Here is an 18,331-nt window from a genome sequence, read left to right as displayed (position 1 = left end):
CCTGCCTCTGCCCCGGCCCCCAAGCGCCGAGTGAACCCAGCCCCGCGCGGCAGCTGTTGCTCGCGGCGCTGCCTCGCCTCCCGTCGTGGTGCTCTGCCGGGGTCCCCCGCGGAGCCCGTGCGCGCTGCGGCTGGGAAGGAGGCGCCGCTCAGCCGGTCCTTCTCCGGCCGCCGCCGCCGCCAGTGCGCGGTCCGTGCGCACCCGACACCCCGGCCGGCTGGGCCTCGGGGTAAGTGCGCCGGCCAGCCGGGCTGCGGCGGGAGGTGTGGGAGACAGCGAGGGGAAGTCGAGGCAAAGTTGGTGGCGTGGCGGACCCCGGAGGGTCCAGGGAACCGCGGGATAAGATCGCGGGCCTAAGGGGGACGAGGGGGCGCGGCTCGTGGAGGTGGGGAAAATGACGAAGTCGGGAGACGGGGACCTAGTCTCCCCACCCGAAAAAAAATAAAAGGGTGGGAGCAAGTGATAGTTCGGAAGGAAGGCCAGACAGAAATGGGCAAAAGGCAGCGACAGGAGCAGGGACGGGCCGGCGGGAGGGTGGTGCCCTGGGATGGGGAGGGAGGAGGACTGCTGGAATGCGAGCCGGGGAGGCAGCTGGGCCCCGAGAAGAGCGCGGAAGAGGGGGCCCAGGGAGTTGAAAAGAGGGCCAAGAGAAGGGAAAGGCAGGCGGCAGGTTGTGCAGAGAGAAAGGAGGAAGGATGTCTTGGCAGTGGCCTTGGGAAGAGAAAGGGGCAAGGGGAGTAATTCACAAAGCACTGAGTGCATTGAAGTCAAACCATCAGAAAGAATCTACTCAACTATCGGGAGGTCAAAGCGGGGGAGAAAACCTCACCCTATGCGTTTTGAGCACAGAAGCGGGGGCAGCCTCGGGCGGCTTGCCAGGGATGCTGAAATGTCAGGGAAGCTTCGGTTCCCTCCGGGAATGGAGCCGGCGCTTCGTTTCCAGTTCGGCCGGGGTCAGGAGCGATGAAAGTTTGCCAGCCAGTGTCCTTTGTGCTGCGTGCGGAGGGGTGTGGGCGGCCGCCGACTCGGTGCTGCTTGGGTTCCCGCGGCGACCGCCGCCCGCGGAGGGAGTCCCTGCCTGGCAGGCTGGAGTTGGGTGGAAGAGTCCGGCAGCGCGAGGGCAGCCGCGCACCCGGGACAGGTGGGAAAGCCCATCCCGGGACGGTTGCGAGGGAACCGGCGTGGATGGGCGGACTGGGAGATTGGGCAGTAATGCCTGCTGCAGGGGAGGGGGACCTTGCCTGTCTGTGTTCACCGCTGTCGCCCCAGCGCCAAGAACAGTGCCTGGCCATGAATGAATGAATGAATGAATGAATGAATGAATGAATGGCCGGGGTGTAAATGAGGCACTTGAACCACACAGGAAAAGGCCAAGAGTCCAGCAAATGGACCCTTCTCTAAATCTCATCCCACCATATGTATTTTCATTCCCAGACCTAGATAATAAAGGAAAAGTGGAATTCAAATTCGGTGATTTGGGCTTTTGCTTGTAGGATTTTCTGAAAAGACAACATGTTTTGTTCTGCAATTTGCTTTGCCAAAACAGTCTAAAGAATTAATATTACTCGAATATGCTCAGTACTTCATTTTTAAAAGCTAGGACTAGAGGCTTGGAAAGTTCAGGAAGGTACTTTGATCCGGATAAATCTAGAGTAAAAGTGTTACTGGTTCCAGGGCCATGTGTGTCCCGAAGTCTCTGATTTGCATGCAAATGTGAGCGGATCCTGGCAGATGTCTGGCCTCATCCATTCACATGAAGGAATTTGAAAAGACAAGGAGTCTTCAGTTAACAATAGACCTTAAGAAAATAGAATAAAGACGCAGTGTGAGTTTTTCTGTTTGGGAATTCCATGGCTTGCTGACACCTTTATTCAAGAGCCAAATTCTTTGAGTGTTATTGTATTGAAAGCTCAGAGTGCTGCTTGCTCTTTACCTGGCTGTGTATCTGTGCAACATTCAAGCTAGATGTTCTAAACTAGTTAGGAAAATGATTATATGAAACAGACAGTAACTTAACTTCTGGTGGCTTGAAGTGATTTCTGAATCCTCCCTCAACTTTTAGAGTTTCTTTTCTTTTTTTTCTCTAATTCTACCTTTTGGTCACATTTGCTCCCCATCCTCAGATATATTCAATATAGTAGATAGTTGTCATTGACTTACATGAAGATCTCATCAGAATGTCCACTATGTCGTCAAAGTCATTTGGCTCTTAAGGCACTAGACTTGTAGAACTGCAGGTGATGAAAGCATCCCATCCCTAGTCACCAACAAACAGGGAGGCAGTCAGGCAAAGGACCTCAAAGCAAGGACCTTTCTGCCTTGGCTAACGTTAGCTGATTGACCACACTGCACTGTTCACCTCCTGGCGTTGTGTGACTGCTGAACAAAAGGCGGACAGTGTGGGCAGCACGTGAGACCGGCGATTATACCTACTGACAAACCAGCCCCAGTGGCCTCTTCTTTTGTCAGTCCCAAACACTGTTGAAGGGAAAAAGAACCTATTCACTGAACAGCGTTTGCCCCTGTATTCTATATATTCACTGAAAGGGACATTAAAACACAACCAAAAAAAAAAAAAAGACAACATTGTTTAGGAGGGCTCAGTGTTTAGGGGGGAGGGGTGGGCAACAGATGTTAGTCTGCTATTTTACATGTTTCCTTAAGTTATTTTTGCTGGTTCAGTGCCTTTTACACATAAGGTAGTATTTTTCCCAGGATGAGAAAAATGAATTGAATCAAATTTAAATGAGAAAATTTTATAGGCAAGTTTGCATTTTCTGTCTTAGAGCTATATAGAAGTTAGAAAGTAACAAATCATTGTAAACTCTTATTTGACACTTAACCTTGGTATTCTGTCTTCCCGATGGAGTTGTGGATAACTATAAAATAAACTTGACATTGCTAAACTAGACTATAAAACCATTTTGTTGTAAAGTTATCATCTAGGTATTTTTAGACAAACCTGGTGACCTTAAAATGACTAAAGCCTCACATTTGCGAAACCTTATGTTTGGCTATTATCCTGCCGGTGTGAAATCTTTATTCTGCAAATTGAATGAAAAGAAAGATTAGAGCTCATTCCTTGGTAAATAAAAGCAATAAAGTACTAATTATTAGACAAGGATTATTCTGCTAAATAAAAGATCTCAGACCAGAGCCAACTGTAAACCATGGTTCTGAAAAATAACCACAGGTAGTTCTGGTTAGTATCTGAAATTCTGAAAAAGCAGAGAAAAACTTAACCATTGATCTCTCTCTGGTTAGACTCTGCTAAGGCTACTATCTTGACCTCAACTGCTAGAGCCATTACTACATATTCGAAAGCAGTGACACTCATGGGAATATACCAGGTACTAAAGAAAATCTGCTTCTACAGAGCGATATTGCTACTTCCCAAGCTGGTTGACTATAAATAATAATAAATCAGAATGGTGGGCTTTTGATACCACCATAAATAAACCATAAGTCATAAATAAAATAAGGTAAATGATAGGACACAGATGTTATTTTTACTAGACGTTCACAATGCTTTCTTAAAATTTATTTTTAAGCTACAAAATAATAGTTCTCTGAATGATTCATCTGAGCACTAATGTAAGGTTGCTCAAATATTGTATTTAATTTTTTTTTAATTATGCTGAACATCTATTTTGGGTTAAGCCAATCTAGAGATAAAGCAAATTCCATTTTAGAATCATATTTTAGAGTCATATGATAATTTAGAATCATGTTTCTGGAAACAATGGAAGTATCTTTAACTCATGAATAGAGCTTTGATTAATATTTTATTCTGGATGAAATTATAATTATATAGATGAAGTCATAAAAACATGTATTCTTTCTTATTTTGGCTCAAAGTATATAATAGCAACAACAATTAAACCTTATCTGTAAAATTCAATACTTTAGTGACCAGGGGATCCGTTCATTCTAAAAATCTTCTTAAGTGAACTTTGCATTTTAAGTTTTCTTGTTTTAGCATATTATCATTCACCTACTTTATGGATGTGTTAGAGTGTAGCCTCCAAGTCCCCAAACACAGACAAATGCATAGTAAATGATTTATTGGTATTGCATTACAATCCATGATAATATAAAATATGTTTCCAGACTTTCTGAGCACCCTGTAGAACTGTTAAGCATATTATTCAATAATTAAAATATATACCATTTTTAGGTTACAAAAACAACATGTAGGCTTACATATTATTATATTTTTTACTTTTTTAATGTTTTCAAAAGCTCTAGACAAGGTAGAACGTTATTAGCAACTTCATCATTTAGTTGGTAAGCAAGCTATTATCCAGTCATAGCTAGGTGATCTTGGATCAGTTTCTTAGCCCCACCAACCCTGTTTCCTCATTTGTAATATAACCGAGTTGGGTGAATAGAGCTGGAAGGACTAACTGGCACAATCAGTGAGATTGCTGAAAGGTTTATGGAAGCTGTGCCTCCAACATCACAACTATCGTAAACATTTAACTTGCATGGAACCATTGTACTTAATGAACGGAAAATCATCCCTGAGATGCAGAGAAGCTAGGCTTACGCTTGCAATGATGCCCACCAAAGGTCCTGCCTGCTCTGACTCCAGAGTGCCCTCTAAAGATAGATGCTGCTGCGTCAGCTTAAGGCACTTAGTTTAAAAATCTGTGGAGTGAAAACTGCTTTTATAGTGGCCTACTGCCTTCCATTTGTACTCCTTATAGCTCAGAGGTTGGAATGTTATTTGAAAGCTCTGATTAATATAAATGAGTTGTAATTTTCTGACCCAGGCTGTCCTAGCTCACATCTATTATACCACTGGCAGACATGTGGACTTCACAGCTGTCCCCTCATTTGTGTATGAAACAGACTCACTGGTGGCATTTTTTGGTTACCATAGTTACATTAACAATATACATGTGACATGACATCCTTCTATGTGAAAGGTTTCTGTGGCAGATACTTTGTAGACCTGGGAGTAAAAGACAACTATTTAAAGTTTGGGGAACACATAAATTAGTCTGCCATTGTTTTCTGGAGCCATCATTTCAGTCGGGAGGAGAGCCATCCTACAGTGGTGTCCAGGAAAGGGCAATCCTGGAAACAAAGATTTCCAACAATGCCTAACCTCTACAGGAGAATGTCCGTTGAATAGTCATTTCAAAATATTTGCTCTTCCTATTTATGACTGCCCTTTGTGAGATAATGTATTATCATAGTGATTTTCAATTTCTACAGGGAAAAATGGACAGCAGCAATATTAGCATCCATCTTAGTAAGACGTAGGAGACAAAAAAAAATCAGGTTGCACTGTTAAGCAGTGAGCACAAAGGGAGAATCATCACTTAGGAAAACTAAAAAAGCTTTCCAAAGAAAGAAAGGTGGCTTAATTGGTTTCATGCCTATAATTTTCCCCTCTAGAAAAAAAATGGTAGCATGGCAATAAAGAATATCATTAACCTGCATTGTTATTTTACAATAGCAGTAAGTCTCAATTTGCATCCATAATAATCAGTGTAATCAAGTACTGCACAGAGAGTCAGGAAGGCACAGGCTCCGCTCCCAGCAATGACACTAATGACTCCTTGTCTGACCTTCTGGATGTCCTGCAACCCTCCTGGTGCTTCATGGCCCTGTCAGAGTTGTCTTTTAAGGAGTCCAGGAATGAATGCTGGTAGATGTTTCTAATGTTACCACTGCGAAGAATTTGATTTCTGCCCCAAGTGCAGACTTGTATGGAGAGCCTATGGTCTGGGGGACAGCCCCACCTTTCTGCAAGGTGATTTATTTTTCTGGCCCCTAATCCCACAGCCAAGAGATATTTTTATTTGTTTGTTTTTTAAATATTCTCCCCCTAATATTGACGGTTCCCCACTACTTCACCTGGGCCTCCCTGAGGGAAAAAGCTTTTACTAGGGATACGGGAAGCTGTTGACAATCATCAAACATTTGTTTACCAATAAATATATATTGAGCACCAGCTGTATGCCAGGCATTGTAGGTGGCACTAAAACTAAGAGAAGTTAGGTTTTTCTGTGGCTTGTACAATGAATCCATCATAAGCATTTTATTTCCATGAATCCATGTATTTTTCTATGAATATTTATTGATTGCCCAGTAAGAAAAAGGCAGTCTGCATAGAGGATTTCAACCAAGGGTGATTTTGCCCCTTAGGGTACATTTGGCAATATTTGGAGACTTTTTTGCTCAGTTGTCTCAACTGAGGGGGAGGTGCTACTAGCATCTAATGGGTAGAAGCCAGGGATGATGCTAAACATCCTAAAATGCACAGAACAGTCCCCCAAAACAAAGAATTATCTGGTCCCAATGTTAGGTAGTGCGGAGGATGCTGGTCTTGCAGACATTCCCTGTTCTCAGTGAACTTAAGTCTTAGGAAGGGTTACAGAAAGGAGACTGACAAGTAGCATGCAGTATGCTGTGATAGTGAGAGTGCAGGCTGCAGAAGTACAGAAGAAGAAGCCTTAATTCAGATATTGGCTGTCAGCAAAGGCTTTGAAAAACACACCAGCTAATTCACAGAACAGGCTATATCACCTGGAACACAAGTGTTCAGCAGGAGACAACTTTCCATCTAGCCTCGTTGAACATAAGTGAGTTGGATGGTTGCCTGAGAGAGGGTAGACTCCTTAATTTTGTTGAGAACTCTAAACTGAAGATGGGAGTTGTTAATTCCCTGTAGGACTCAGCCAGAACTCAGTGTGTCTTGAGTAAACAGGAGAGGAGGCTGGAAACAGAAAGTCAGTAGCAACAAACACGGGTCAGCACAAACCACGTAAAGGGAAGATGCATCTGAGTAGACAAGCTAATTATGCCTCATGTTTTAGAATTTTAAACTTTGCAGAATCCTTAAATATGTGTCACATTTCACCTGTCACATTTTGAGATACCAAATATTATTTCTTTCTCCTTTTTTTTTAATAACTAAGGCACAAGAGCCATGGAGAGGTTCATTGTGACCATGGACAAGTCACTTAATGTATCTCTAAGGTTTATGTGTAAAAGAGGAGGGGCTGCAAGGCTACTCTCCCTAGCACGAGGTGAATTTGTCTAAGGTCACACATCTAGTGAAAGGTTGGAGCTGGGAGAAGACCTGAGGCCCCCGCCTGCCTCAGGCCTGGCTCCTTTTCCACCTGGACGGTGGCTGCGGCCTGGACTATGGAGTCAGAACAGGTAACAAGATGAGGGTGACCAGCATTTAGCTCTTGGGTTACCAATGAAAGCGTGGACCTGCGGGGCATCAATTAAAAAGTCTCATGCAGGGAAACTTAAGCTGGGTTTCCCCTACACTGAAGGATTAACCAGGCCCTGTGTCTGCCATGTTATCTTAAGCCGACCTTAGCAGCTTCAAACAATACTCGTGACAAGCCGGGAAGACGGGTTCATAGGACAGTGGTGCTAGAGTTGAAAGATGAGGCAACTCTGAACATACGGAAAGAGCGGAGGATATTCTGCCTAGAGATGTAATGTGGCGTGGTTTGCGGTGTTTGTTTTATTTCTGCTTTCTTTGGTGGGGTATTTAAGCTTCCTACCAGAGAATGACAACCAGGGTATGCATGTAGGCACCCACACACGCACACGTGTGAACACATGTGCAGCAGGGAGCCAGATTCCGCACTGAGAAGTCTATGTTTATTTGTGTTTTAAATAAGACTTACACATCGGAATGAGTTTGGGAGAGAGCCTTCCCTCGGGGTCTGAAAGGTGTGCTCACTCCTCTGGGATCGCGGAATGTTTTCTTATGAGAAGTAAGACTGAGAAGCTGCATGGCCGCTCAAGTTTATTTTCATCTTCTGTGATTTCCAAGATCATGAATAAGAGTTAACAGGACTTCAGCCATGTCCTGAGAATTTCCAGGACACCAGCAGAATCTACATTAACGCATCAGGCCACCGTAGAACCACCGAGGCAGCGGAATAGTACTGAGTGGATCCCACCGGCCTATTATTCTAGCTGACTGCGGCTCTGTGCAGTGAGGACTGCAGGTAGAGCTCAGCCCCCCAGAGGACCAGTTAGTGTCGCTGTGTTCTATGGGGACACAGCCAACCTCCTCACACGCTCGGAAACTCATCCTCTCTTACAGGAGCCCAGGTGAAAAAATCCAGTCACTTGGAAGCCATCTGAAGGGGAAACACAAAGTTTGTGGGCAGATGCCAGTGGGATATTTTTCTCTTCGTGCGTGAAGGACAGCACTGTCAAAACGGAACGCTAGTGAACGAGTTTCCAGATGGCTTCACTACCAGGACTGCACAGTGGAGTGAGAGATTAGCTCTGTACTTTAGTAACTGGGAGGAAAATATTATGTAGGGCTCCCAAATTATATCCCCGGAGCCCACTATGTTTCTTAACATACCTTAGTAGCAGGAGGAGACTGATAATGATATCCAACATTGTTGTGCCTTTCCAGTGTGTTAGGAACCATCACAGATACCTTATATGCATTAATTCTCTTAATCCTTACAACAACTCTATAATATAGGCACCCACTTTACAGCTCAGGAAACTCAGGCAGGCAGCAATTAAGTAACTTGCCCAAGGTCACACAACTAGTGTGTACTTAATAAATATTTGTGGAGTGAATGGATGAGTGAATAATGCTTTGTGCTAGAGGAGGGAGTCTTTATTTGAAGTCTCAGTTTATAGCATTCCTGCTTTACGGGCAGAGCGCTTTCAAGACCTGCCTCTGTGACTTGTGAATGGTAGGGGAAGAGCTGGTTAGTGGCAGAGCAGGGGTTGAACCTGGGTCTGCCTGACTCTAAACCTGCACTGTTAAAGCCTTGCCTATGTTTCTTCCTCTTTATTTGCAGCCATAAAACAAAAGGACTGGACTAGATTAGTTCTCATAACCCATCCAGCTTGAAAAATCCTATGATTCCACATTAAAGTCTATGTAAAATAAATCATTTTTTTTACTACTTTTAATTTTGAAATCTAGTTTAGTATTTTTATTTAACCAATCATCATTGAATTGCCTTTTGAGATTACCTTGCAGTTATTAATAGAACACATTTTTAAACCATATTGAAGATAAATCATTTTAAATGGATGAAAATGTATACTTAAAAGATTTCCTTCTTCTAACCATTGCCATCACACTGCATATTAAGTTATATCATCATTGTCTAAATTTAGATTTCTAAAAATTGAAAAGCATCTATTACACAGAGAAAATACAGAAGCAAAATGATTAATTTTGAAAAAATTACAGTGCAATTGCAGAATTTAGGAGAACTAAGTAGATTGCTGTATCTTATGGAAAGTATTGAATGTTTTTTACAACAAGAGCATCCAACTGCTAGCAATATTAAAAACTACTGCTTGAGATTTGCTTCTAAAGATCATTTTGCTTTAAGGTGTCCTTATGACATGCATCAGAACAATATGTCAGTCATTGCCATAGTGTTATAGGACATGCAGCCCAAGGCAGGGGAAGGAGTGGTAACAAGGCAGGGCTTAGAGTTGGGAAAAATTAGTTTCAAAACTGCATCTTGGCTCTGTGATCTAGAGTGGTTTCATGGAGCCTCAGTATCCTCATCTGCATAATGGGGATAATAATAGAACCTGCCTTTTAGAATCATTGGAATCATTCTATGAGAACATGCATATGACAACCATAGTACAGTTGCTGGACCAAGGTAAGTACTTAGTATATAGTAGCAATGAGTACAAGTGGTATTATTATGTTGACATCTGCCATTTCTGCATGCTACTGTGTCTGCATTCTGAGGATGCTACTACAGAGACAAGTGGAGAGATTTTAAGGGTCAGGAAGATTCAGACTAGCTGTTTTATGAAGTCAGTAGTTCACATGGTCATCATCTTTTGTGGTAAATCCCAAAAGAGCTTTATATTTGTCTAGACATGCAAGAAATCTTGAGTCAGCTGGCGTACTTGGAAAGAACTGGCAAATAGATTAATACATTAGAGCCTATTTTGCTTCTAGATTCTCTTCTGTATCCACTCTGTCTTTCCTCTCTTAATGCTCCTAAGCTGTAATTCATAGAATCACATTTTCTAACCAGAGAGAATAGGTTAGATTCAGAGCTATCATTCTGCAAAGAGGAGCTGAATTTAAGACCTAACTAACAAACCCAAAAGTTTCATCTCTCTACATCATCATCTTGTTTCTTCACCAAACCGCAAGGCTCCTGGTTGGGACCAGATGAGAACACCCGTGCAGTATAACCAAGAGTCTTGGTTATAAGCAGAGTCAGTCACAAAGCAAGAGAAAGTCACCAGGCAAGCCAAATCAGGTGTGACCGCTTAGGCAGATCCCTGCTGCACTAACACAGAGTTGCTATGACTTAGCCTCTTTCCCATCTACTCTGTTTCACCCAGAAGATTTTCACTTGCATGTGAATGGGAGAGTTGAGGATACCGTTAACCTCATTTTCTTGGAATTCTTCGTGGGATGAAAATAATAATTATTTACAGCAAACTTCATATTCATTGTCTTGTTTAATCCTCATAATCAGAGCTTCCCAAGTGGTGTGTTCAGATTTATAGGTAATTGTACTCTTAGCTGTTGGGGACAGCCAGTACCATTGAGCTGGTCACCTGGCTGCCCTTGTGGGCCAATAAATATGATTTTCTAAGCATACCGAGAGGAGCACATAACAACCCTGGGAGTTAAATATTATCCCCATTTTAAAGACGTGGGGAAAAAAATCCTGAGATAAGGAACTTGCCCAGTGTCTTACAGCTAATTAAGTATGTGCAGGAACAGGTAGTCTTAACTCTGGTATTCCTCCAGACTGAGTCAGTCACACTGCCCTTGATTTTCCCACATCTTCTTGTCCTCACTTCAAGTATAGCATGTGTCATCTTAATTTAGGATTATTTATTGATGTCACTGTAATATCATCACCACTACCAAACAGCTTCTTAAGGGAAAAGAATAAAACTGAGTCTTAGGTCCCTGCACCTATAAAAGCACTTGGCACACGGGAAATACACTTAGCAAATAGTCAGTCAATAAAAGAGGAAAGGGATTTCCATATCATATGTCTATTTCATTTTGCCATACTGCTTCTTTTAAATAATTTTTACAAAGTTATTTCCTCTTTAGTTTGGTAGAAAGTATTAATAGTTCACTTATTATACTCAGATGTTACTGTGGTGCTATTTTAGAGAGGTTATTATAGGAAGTTGAACTCATTTGGGAATGCTTTTATGATATTATTGCCAAGGAAGTGTTATTAATCAAAAAGTATTCATTACATGCATGTAGAATATCAAGTGCTATTAGAAGGGTGATACGGGGGATGCAGAAAATGTACATGGTATTATTTCAGTCCCAGATGAGCTTCCAGACTCAGTGGGGAGAAAGAGTGAATAGAGGCAAGACAAAATAACAAAGTGATGATCTGCAGAAATCTACAACAAAGCAGAAAAACGGGGGCTCAGACTAGATGCGGCTGGGTTTGACTATCACGTATTAGCTGTGCTCAATCTTGGTTAAAAGACTCAATTTATTGACCCCCAAACGCACTCTTCTGTAAAATGGAGGAATGATTTCTACCCCTAGGGCTGCTACAAGGATATATGGGAAAGCACTTGGTACGGTTCTTGGAACATGACAGTCATTCACTTCAATCATTTGGCAAGTACTGACAGCACCACTTGTGTGCAGATCTTTTTCTGTAAGCTAGGGATACAGCAGTGAGCGAAACAGATGATATGTGCTCCCTTCCCATGTGGAGCTTGCCATCCGATTAAAAACGCACTTAGCCACATCTGGCTGGTGTTAACATGAAAGAGGTGACTGATGTTGAGTGCGCAAGATCCTCCATGAGATTTACATGGTGAGTAATTTCATTAGGGCTCTAATGACCATAACACTTAGTTGTTACTGATTTGTCCTCAGTGGAAAAATCTACTTTTCTGCCTGATCTGAATTATTATAGTTCATAATACAGAGATCATTTCAACACTGAGTTAGCATTTTGCCCCTGTAATAATTTGTTTTAGTTCCATCTTTGTATTGCCTGATAACTAAATTTAGACCCTGTTACCATATAGTTATCAAAAAAGATGGTGGAGTTAAAGTCAGTTATTTTTCAGCAAGATGCAGAGTTATCCTTTATTCCATGCTTTTGGCAGTAATCTCTGGCCCCCCCTGCACCCATCTATTACTAGAGTGCCTTTCTCTCTATGTGCCTTGAGATCTTACATCTTCTACTATGTCTTTATGAGAAAAACTCCCAAATTTCTCTACAGCCATAACCTAATTCCCAAACTCCAGTCCTATGTTTCCAAATGCCTGCTGGATATTTTCACCCTGAAACCCACAGCATCTCTAAAGGAGCAAGAGGAAAGCAGTGGTTTCCAGGATTCAGAATGAACTGTGGCTGTACGGGAGAAAGCTGTTGCCTGCTGCAGAGGAATGAGGCCACACTGCCCACTAGCCCAGGAGAGGGGGAACCTGGGGTGGAAGTACTCCAGCCTTTCCCTTCCCACCCTCTAGTCACTCAAAAGGACACTCATCCCACTTCCAAAAGGAGCTCTTGTTTGTGTTTGCCCCTATCTTGTTTTGGGAACCACTGTCATCACCATCATCTAGGCTCAACCTTGGCATTATTTTGAACTCATCCCTGCCCTTTCTTTACATCTAGTCAACTGAGATAACTAATAGATGTTTCTCTAATTGTTGTTCCCTAATGTCTCTTAAATATCACCCTTCTTTGTTTCTATCACTGGAACCCAAATTTCAGCCCTTATCACTTCTTATTTAGCTTATTATAAGTGCTTCTTAATCAGTTTCCCCATATCCATTATGCTCCTCTCTAGTCTGTCTTACACACAGCTGGTGGACTAATCTTTCTGAATTAAAGAAATGAATCCATAGTTCCTCTGAAAAGGCATTTATTTAGTGGTCCCCACTGGCGATGAGACTGTGCTAGATATTCTCAATGCCCCTCCAGATGCACTCAATACCCTTCTCCACTTTGCTTTGTGCCCTGGGAATCAGATGTGTGTGGACTGTATCCATAAATGGGTCCCTTGTCTTCTAGTTTCTTGCTGGGTTCTGCTTCCTGCAGTAGCTAGCTCAGGGATGCTTGACCATCCTTTGTGAGTTTACCTTAAACTTGTGCATCCCTTGTCCTATGGTTTGAATGTATTTGTTCCTCAAAAATTCATATGTTAGAACTTAAAGCCCCAAGGTAATGGTGTTAAGAGATGGGGCCTTTTGGGAAGTGATGAAGCCATGAGGGCTCTGCCCTCTTGAATGGATCAGTGCTTTTATAAAAGAGGTTGAAGAGAGTACCCTAGTCTCCTTTTGCCCTTCTATCTCTTCTGCTGTGTGAGGACACAGCCTTTGTTCTTGTTGCCCCCTTCTGCCACGTGAGGATATAGTAAGAAGGCACCATCTTGGAAACAGAAAACAGCCCTCAGCAGACACTGAATCTCATGGCACCTTGATTTTGGACTTCCCATCCTCCAGAACTGTGAGAAAGTAAATTTCTGTTCTTTATAAATTACCCAGTCTCAGGTTATTTTGTTACGGTGGCAGAAATGGATTAAGATACCTTGTAAATGGTCCCTTTTTAAAACCTTTCTTTATTCACTCCCTTTTGAACATACCATCTGTTTCTTCTAAGTCTCTGATAAGGATGAGAAATAAGAGAAAACTCCTTAGTGAAGCATTAAAGGCCCTCCATATCTAGGCACCATCCTACCTTTCTGTCACAATTTCCATTCCTATTGTAGCATAACTTAAATCTCATTCAAAATGAAATAGTTCCTTTTCCATGGACCTATTCCAACTCTGCTGCTTGGTGCCTTTATGCCAGTGGTGTGCTGGTGAATGCTACCCAGAAAGGTAAGCCCTGATTTGTATGACCAATTTTAAGGTACCAACATGATGTCTCTGAACTCAGGTTTGAAAAGAAATCTCACAATTGGCTCAGAATGCCACTGCTTTACACACCACTCCCCCTGCCTGGGATGCTCTGCAAGCCCTCTCCATCCCTGCCCACCAGTGCCTTACACAGAAGAGTTGCTCAATTAACCATTCTAATTCATTCCTGTCACTCATGTGGGCATTTGGAATGGTACAGAAACCTGATTACCAACTACATGTTGATGGTAACATTTCTCTGCCCAGAATTTTTTGGTGAGTGCTAACATGGGTGCTAGTCAGATTTTTGAGACTTGAAAACCCTGAAGTGGAGAAAAGCTACTTCCTCACCACATTCTATGCCAAGTTGTTGAAGCTTACCACTTGAAGTTGCTTAATTCTCCAAGAAAACTATTCTTACTTTCTGGTCTTGTTTTCAAATTACATCTTTATTATCCTCATTTAAATATAATTTGAAGTAATAGTAAACCACCATTAAAATATATTTCCTCAATATAATAACCATTTGAACATTCCATAGTTTAAATTATGTCCCCTTAAACCTAAAACTCTACAGAAACTTATAAGGTGCATGTTAGTCAGAGACATATAAGAAGCACTGCAATTTATTCTAAAGTGTATTTTGTTAAGAAATAACCCTTTCATTTAGTCAGTCTTCCTAAGAGATAAGTTTATTTTGCTTCATTAAAAAATGATTTCTGTATTTAAAGTTCAAAGTGTAACTACAATTTCTATTGGAAAGCCAGGAGGTAAAGTAATAAAGATGATCTTATAAATGGCACTGCATTATTTTATATTTTAATGGTCATGAATGACAATATGGATGTTCAACTCAAATTATTCTTTTTACTTTTAATTTAATAAACACATGAATTAAAGAACTATAGAATGCACTATAATTTATAACGCCTGCTGGCATTTTAATGTTCTCAGCTGTTCCTTTGCACCATTTGATTACACAAGGCCTACACTGTGTAATTAAGGCCCATCCCACTAATGTGCACTGGTGGATTTATGGTGTCTAGGTCATCGATGATGTGAGCACTTTGAGTATTGGACCATTAGTTTCAAATGCATGCTAAGATACGGGAACACATTGGCATCAAGGAGAATCTATACTAAGAAACTTTCAAATTCGGGGAGGTAGCTTTCACCTGATTTTAATTTACCAAAACAATTTAAAAACTTGATTAGCAGAAATCCCAATTAACTAGATTTTTTTCCCCCTGGAGTCCACTTTTAGAAGAAAAGGGAAAATTGGAAGAAAATAAGTTAATCAGGGCTTTAGATTAAAAATAATTCCAATGAGTTTATTATCAGGGCCTTGAAGAAAAAATTGTCTTAATAAAAAAAATAACCACTCTTACCAAAGGCAAGAAAGGGGGTATTAAAGTTTAAAACTAAAAGCTTTCTAGGAAACCTTCAGCTAACCAGAAAATTAAATTTGCAAATTCCCTGAGCCTAATCTTCTAGTTAACCAGTGTTTTCCTCTACAAGTTAGTGTTCTTCTGAGTATCTGTGTATCTAAGCGGATACTGCAGTACACTCTCCGAGGCCCGATAAGACAGTTGAGACAGAAAGGGCCATGTGCAACAACCTTGCCTTTAATCTCGGCTCTTTCACCTATTACCTGTGGGAATTCTGACATCACTTGGATTAGTTATGATTCTCCAGAGAAGCAGAACCAGTGGGATGGATGGAGAAGGAGAAAGAGAGATTTATTACAGGAATTGGCTCATGTGATTGTGGAGGCTGAGAGGCCCCACCCTCTGCCATCTGCCAGCTGGAAAACCCGTCTTGCTGTGGTAAGAACTCCTAGGTAAAGCACCTTCTGTGGTTTTTGTTTTTTATCCTGCTCCTCATCCTTGTTTGGGCCATTGTGACACTCCCTTCTTAGAGAGTCGCTGTAGCCCTCAAGCCTTCAGAAGGAAGGTTAGAATAGGCAGTCACACCTTTTACTTCATTGTCTTGCCATGGTTGTGAAAATCAAATGCTTTAAGTCCTTATTAGAATAAATAGTCACATAAAAATAGTTTAGAAAAGGAAGTTGAAACCAAGTTTATTGTAAGAGTTCAGGGACAGATGGCTTTATTTTGCTTCTTTAAAAAAGATGACATTTAGTGTGCTTGAGTTCTATCAAGTCAAAGGACAAGTACTGTCATTCACCTGAACACTGCTGTCTTTAACCTCGATTGGCAGGAACTTTTATGCGAAAGCTATAGGCACTTCCATGTATCTGTCTTCAAATTTTAAAGGAACATTTACTATGGAAGGGATATGTTCTTGACATTTTCTCAGTCTAAAGTTTAAACAGTGCTTACTTAGTCTTCTAATTGGCAAATTCTAAGCAGTCAGACCCTTTAGAGAAATAGCACTAGATCAGAGCTAAAGGCCCCCATCTTAGGACACTGGATGTTTTATTTTTTAAAAAATGTTGTTGAAATGTCAGATAATTAATAAAGATGACTACCGGATTAAAAATATAAGAAAAGACAGTACAGAGCTCTAGTTCAGCAAAGAAAAATGCAATAAATGCTCTGAAATGGATGTGAAAATGTTCGCCATTTTCTTGATCAGGAGAATTATTTTCACTGTTACAAACTAAACTTTAATGCAGCCTGGGAGCAAATGTGAATCTGATACAGTCTAATGGAATTGCTTGACTTGGTTAGCATCCAAAAGTCTATGGCTTGGTATTAGCAGCCTACATATTGGCACTTACAGTACCCACAGTGATAAGTCTATTTTTTCATTGGTATATCTGTAGTATTGAATTCACAATACAGAGGCATCGTAGCAGCAGCTCTTTACGTGACATTTATTAACAGGGCATGGTGAAATCTATGTCTGAAGTGAAAATACTAAGCAATATACTGTAGAGTAGTTAAAAAAAAAAGTAATGAAACTGGGCCTTCTAGGCATATTAAGGCTGCCAAACTAAAGATTTAGCATTTGTTTAACATTTAATCATTCTGCTAATTACAAAGCAATTATTTCCTGTAGAAATATTACAGGAAGAAAATTAAAATAATCTGTAAAAAACTAAAATCAATTGATTTCATGGTAGTTTTGATATCACTGCACTTGCTGGTGCTAAAAGGAGCAATAAAGATAGCTCAGTCGTTGGTTGATGTTTTGTTCTCTTTAGCCTTCTGTCAGTTTCTCAATTCATAATGCTAAATTGCTACTTTATGATTACAGCTATGCAAATGGCCCATACAAAAAAAAACAACAACAAACAAACTTTCTTGATCCTACAAGTGATATAAATGGAAAAAAAATCTTTTTTCTTCATCTTACTTCCTTTGCCTGTCATGGAATCTCAGGTTTAAAAGGGATTTGAAAGATCAAAGATTCAAGAATTCTTCAAACCGTATCTGGTGTGTGACAAAACATAGGAGGAAAAATGATTTGGACAAATAGTTGAGATAGTTCATGAATAATATTCATAGTCTAGCCTGCTAGGTCCTAGAAGAAGCAGCCATGATGATCATAGAGTTTACCACAGCTTTGAAAATTAAGAAATGGATATATCTCCCTATCCATGAGATTTACAGTCAGTGGTAGAAAACAACCTCCTTTCATAATCAATTGTGTTTGTGGGAGTACAATAGGGAGAAGGAGGATAAGGAAACTAAGTGCCTTAAGTATTAATAGTTAATAAAATAAACATTCATATAAAAATAATTTAGTAGTTAATACATATGTTAACTACTTTAAAACCATATACTTTATTGATTTCCTAGGGCTGAGGTAATAAAGTACCACAAACTGGGTGGCTTAAAACAACAGAAATTTATCGTCTCCCAGTTCTGGAGGCTGGAAGTCTGAGGTGAAAGTGTTAAGGTGTCAACAGTCATGCTCCCCCTGAAACCCGTGGGAATCAGTCCTTTCGTCTCCCTAGCTCCTGGGGGTTTGCTGGCGAACTCTGGTTCCTTGGCTTGCAGTCTTGTAACTCCAATCTCTGCCTTCATTGTCACAGGGCATTCTCCCTTTGTGTCCTGTCTTCACATCATTTTCTCTCTTTTGAGGACACCAGTCATAGTGGATTGGGGGCCTAGCCTACTCCAGTATGACCTTATCTTAACTAATTGTAACTGCAACAACACTATTTCCAAAAAAAAGGTCACATTTGGAGGTCCTTGAGATTGGGACTTAAAACACACCTTTTTTTGGAAGGCCACCATTCAATCCATAACGAGCATTTTGTCCCAGATCATGGGACCTTACGGTAAGTGGCCTAGACATGTTGCATATATTAACTCATTTCAACTTCTTAACAACCCCATGAGGAAAGCATGCTGACACCACTCCCAAAGGAAGACATGGGGACTAATAATGTAATGTGTGTGCAGAACTGGATGTTAATCTCAACCTGTTGACTCCAAAGCCTGTGCACATTCTCATCTGAAGAGCTGCCTTCTCGGAAATAGTTTTCCTATCCCCTTTTTTTCTATTGAGAAATAT

The 18,331-nt window shown here is 41.1% G+C and overlaps 1 long non-coding RNA gene across 1 annotated transcript in view; it reads right to left on the bottom strand.

Annotated features, from left to right (window-relative positions):
• Positions 1 to 1,726: 1,726 nt before the first annotated feature.
• LOC123623500 overlaps positions 1,727 to 18,331 on the bottom strand; it is a 108,102-nt gene continuing 91,497 nt past the window's right edge. Inside the window, exon 5 of the long non-coding RNA XR_006729870.1 lies at positions 1,727 to 1,798. This is a non-coding gene — a long non-coding RNA (uncharacterized LOC123623500). The remainder of the gene's footprint in view (positions 1,799 to 18,331) is intronic.

This window comes from Lemur catta, chromosome 18, assembly GCF_020740605.2.
Source record: "Lemur catta isolate mLemCat1 chromosome 18, mLemCat1.pri, whole genome shotgun sequence".
NCBI classification, from domain to species: Eukaryota; Metazoa; Chordata; class Mammalia; order Primates; family Lemuridae; genus Lemur; species Lemur catta.
This window is presented reverse-complemented; position numbering and strand designations above follow the sequence as displayed.